The following is a 4,721-nucleotide window of genomic DNA, read 5'->3' as shown; positions in this document are numbered from 1 at the left end:
TAAATTTATTTTACCTATGGAATAAATAATCTTTGACTTTGACTTTGTAGGATATTAGCTTGACGTGCTCTTGACCCTGTATTAAAATTCAGTGGCGCGTATACGCGCCGCAGACACGCCGTAGTTGCTACGATGTATGGCGTATTTTGATAAGAGATAGTTTTAATTTTAATTTCGTTTCTTAATTTCAGTTAGTTTTCGAAATGAAGCAACTAAAAAATATAAAAACACGCACAAGGCACCTTTTTAAACATATGGTTAAAAAGACGCATTTATAATAGATTTATGAGACCACTTAGTAGCTGTATGTACTAAATTATTACTATTCGTTTTCGGGTGTTTATTTTGCGTGCATTGCACTAGGCGTGTGTTGTAATCATCGAGTACATAATCAAAAATAGAGACGAAATAAAGGCCATCCATCCCTGGCAACTCATCGGGCAAATGGGCCTTATATCACTTTAAATATCAACTCTCGTTTGCGCTGAAATCACAAATTAGAAAGCTGAAATAGTACATCGCCAACAACTGACCTCTACGTACGCCTCCGTAGGTATATTCCAAAAATATTCTGTATTTATTGTACTGTATTAATTAAAAAAATAAATATGTGTCAGTTAGTGACTTCTTGCAATAAGCCGACGATTTAGTAAAGGACGGTGGAAGTGGTCTATCTTCAGGTGTATTTCAGCATACATACCCGAGTCTAGGAAAATCGCCCCAGCCACTGATTCGAAGAGGTCTCCTAAGGCCTTTGGAACTTCCACGTCTTCAGCTTGTTCCATTTCGTCCTCTTGTATTAAATAGTGCTGGAAAAAGAGTTTATATTGTACAGATTTATTTGTAAAATATTAACAACCTTGTAGGGCTATATTACTGACATCATAAACAACAACTTTTGTTCCAACTAGTTTTGCTAGGCTTATGAATACAACAATCGAACACACAGAAAAATTTCGCCTACCCGGTGGGACTTGAACTCACGTCCATGCTGCATCGTAGCTTTGCTCTAACCATCTGAGCCACGGGTCCAGTTACCGAGTCGTCGAAATTATCCCGTGTGTTTTTGTTATAGATCTTTGTACAGACTTTCGACATTCGTCGCCGCTAGTGACATCTAGTGAGAGATTTTTGAAATATCTTCAAACAGCTTTACAGGTATCGGTTGTACAGGTATCGGCTAACGTAGATGTCGCTTTTCGATCAAACATATTTGTTGAGATTTTTTGTGCAATAAAGCCACTAGTCGTACGTAAATACAAAAAGGGAGAATATCCCATCAAAATACGCTTGATACTAAACTATATAAGTACATATAATTTTTCTATAAAACTATATAATAAATTACCATATGTCTTAATAAATGAAAGCAATGATATACAATTTACCAAGTTGAAAGTTACTAATTAAGAAATGTACTATAATATCAAGGAATACCTAAATGATACATTACAGACATAGGAATAAGTAGATAGTAAATCATTAACAAATATCATTACATACACACATATAATATCTTATTGTTATATGCATAAAGTCACTAACATGTAAATATTATTAACCGACTTCAAAACCAGGAGGAGGTTCTCAATTCGTCTGTATGTTCTTTTTTTTTTCTTTTTTTTTGTATGTATGTTACGCGATAACTCCGGTATTAGTGAACCGATTTTCATGATTCTTTTTTTGTTGGAAAGGGGGTACTTCCATAGTGGTCCCATTTCATTTTGAAGAAAAGCATCCACCTCGAAGGGTGGCTGTTCTCGCATGAAGATTCATTTTTATAAATAGCGCCTAACTTTAATGGTTGATTTTGCTATTTCTCCAATTCAACGCGTTTTTCTCTCAATATACTTTGAGTAGTGAGAACCGATTTTTATTATCTCCAGTGTCAAGACCTGTATAGTGGCGAACTATAAAACTTAGCAAATAGACGTAATTCCACTTACTTTTGAGGTCGGTTTTTTTAATACTCTGTACTGAGATTATGTTAAAAACATTTTTGTTTTTAATTTTATGCTGGTCTGCTTCTAGAGAGAAGCCGTCGGCACGCAATACAAGTTAAAGGAGAGCCTTTAACTTGTATTGCGTGCCGACGGGGTCCATAATATTGGTCTTTTCTGTTATTAAAATCTCATAGTATATGTTATGGTTTGGCAATAGAATATTGAGTATTGAGTATAGTTTTGGACGTGTAACTGGATCCGTGGCTCAGATCGTCAGAGCAATGCTACGTTGCAGCACTGTCGTGAGTTCAAGTCCCATCAGATCGACGAAATTTTCTGCGTGTTCAATCTTTGTATTCATAAGCCTAACAAAACTAGTTGGAACAAAAGTTTTTGTTGTACTGTCTGACACTTTTTAGTTCAATGTCTGGTAGTAAGGTGGGTTTAAACGTGCAAGCGTTCTCCACGACGATCCTCACCGGCGTAGAGCTCCTTGTGAGAGTTCGTCCAGGGAAGTACTGCCACATTACCTATTTCTGCCGCCAAGCAGTAATGTCAGCATTACTGTGTTCCGGTTTTGAAGGGCAAGGGTGCCTTTGAAATTACAGGCACACGGGACTTGTCAGTACCCCGATCAGATCTTTGCGATTTAAAGCTCTGGGTGGCACTGCAAGTGTTATGGACAGGCTTGTTATGGACAGCTTACCATCTGGCGCACGACTTATTCTTTCTGACACTTGATATTATAAAAAACAGTTGTCACCGTTTAGAGCGATCTATTTTGGTATGAAAATAAAATTTTATGAATTATCAAAAGTGTATGTTGTTGGAATTTTACAAATAACGCTGTGTAATATACTTATACTGTTTAATGACATACGGCATTTTGTTTTGGGGTAATGCCGCCGATATTAATAGAATCTTTGCACTGCAGAAACGTGCGCTTAGGGCAATTTACAATCTGGGCCCTAAAATGTCTTTGAGAGATAAGTTTAAAGAGATTAATATTCTTACACTAACATTACAGTACATTTACGAAAAAAAATACGAAAAAAAAAAAATTAAGAAAAATATTAATTTTTTTATGGGAAATAGAAACAAAAAACTAGCTGTTCTTGACAGTTGTCTTCATAAAGTCTCAAATTAATTTATGGGGCAATGTATACGCTTCTATAATAAGATTCCGATTGATATTCAAAATTTGCCACTTTATACTAAAGGTTATTAAACAGCTTTTGCGTACTTTGATGACAAAAATCCGTGGTAGAGACCCGTTTAGCTCTAGCAGGTAGTCTCGATCTAAGATGTTTAAATTAAATTTTGTAATGATAAATGTATTCAAATGTGTATTTACAAAGAGAACCCCTAGAGTTTCTTGCTCGTTCTTCTCAGCGGAATCTGCCTTACGAACGATTACGAGCGATTTCCAGAGTAATTAGCTTATCTATGAAATAAGGATGATTTTATTTTACTCCTGTGGTGTGATGGAATGTGAATGCAAGCTTTGATATGATCAAAAAAATATATTTACCTCCTCGCTTATAGAATGGCCGTTCTCTTCTTGAATCTTAATGTATTTAGTTAATACTTCGTTAAGACCGGGCGACATGTGTCGGAAATACCTGGAATAAAAAATATTGTTTAGTCGGTTAGATTTTTTTTATAATACCAAATGACGGGACGAACAAGTCGCGCGCCTGGTGGTAAGCGACACGCCTGTCCACAGCAGTTTTAGTAGCATGTGAAATAGTTTTCCAGGGAAGTATTGACACCTTACCTATTTTTGCCACCAAGCAGTAATTTCAGCATTACTGTGTTCCGGTTTTGAAGGGCAAGGGTGCTGGTGAAATTACAGGCACATGGGACTTGTCAAGTTACATCTCAGTGGCAGTGCCTCTCAGATCTTTGCGATTTAAAGATCTTAGTGGCACTGCAACTGTTATGGACAGACGTGTCGCTTACTTACAGCCTGAAACGACTTGTGCTTATATAAAATAAATGTAATTAAAAAAGGTGTAACAAATGAATTTCACAATCAACTTACTTGTGGAACCCGTGTCTGGCAGCGAGCGTGGCGAATATAGTGTTGTTCACCAGCGCCGACCGGAGGTCTGTGAGGGCGCCCGGAGAGTGACGCCGAGGGTCCTCGTAGAGGTGACGGGTTATCAAATAGTCTAGTTAACAATAATAACAACTGGGTGACGAAATAGTTTCATAGATTTCTCATTCGATTTCTGATCCGATTTTCATGATTCTTTTTTTTTTGTTGGAAAGAGGTACACAGTATTGGTTCTATTTAAATTTGAACAAAATATTCCAACTCCAAGGGTAGCAAATTAGGGGATAAATCAGAGCTATTGGATTTCAACCACTTTCCGTTAAAGAATAGATGTATTTCCATAAACAGTTGAAGTTTTTTTTTTTTACAAAAAAAGGTGTAATTATTTACATTGTAGTTGGTTTTTGTTGTTATTTATTGTGGTGTCTTTTGTGGTAACAAACTAAATGTAATAATAATAATAATAATAATAATAATAAAGTTTCTTTTTCTTCCACAAAATATAGCTAAAGATTAGTTCACAAGTTTAATTTTTAAGAACAATAATTTTGTGGGAGACTGATGCCTAAACTAAGCATAAAAATGCCTGTGCGTCAGGCCACCAGGTTCCCACCTCTCAGTAATACAAGTACAAGAAAGAAAATATTACAAGGTGTAAAATACGCTATAATTACCAATTAAGAATATTTATGTCGCTTCTCAATCCACAGAGTCTCAGA

The 4,721-nt window shown here is 36.1% G+C and overlaps 1 long non-coding RNA gene and 1 pseudogene across 1 annotated transcript; one reads left to right on the top strand and one right to left on the bottom strand.

Annotated features, from left to right (window-relative positions):
• Nucleotides 1-694: 694 nt before the first annotated feature.
• LOC113239006 lies at nucleotides 695-4,108 on the bottom strand. Its single transcript, XR_003311153.1, has 3 exons — nucleotides 3,988-4,108; nucleotides 3,475-3,565; nucleotides 695-809 (listed from the first exon to the last, which is right to left on the bottom strand). It is a non-coding gene; the product is annotated as an uncharacterized LOC113239006 (long non-coding RNA).
• Nucleotides 4,109-4,584: 476 nt separating this feature from the next.
• The window catches only part of LOC113239007, a 2,069-nt pseudogene continuing 1,932 nt past the window's right edge, over nucleotides 4,585-4,721 (top strand).

Source organism: Hyposmocoma kahamanoa, unplaced genomic scaffold (assembly GCF_003589595.1).
Source record: "Hyposmocoma kahamanoa isolate Upper Pololo Valley unplaced genomic scaffold, ASM358959v1 99089, whole genome shotgun sequence".
NCBI lineage: Eukaryota > Metazoa > Arthropoda > Insecta > Lepidoptera > Cosmopterigidae > Hyposmocoma > Hyposmocoma kahamanoa.
The sequence above is the reverse complement of the archived record's forward strand: the minus strand, read 5'-3'. Positions and strand labels throughout refer to the sequence as shown.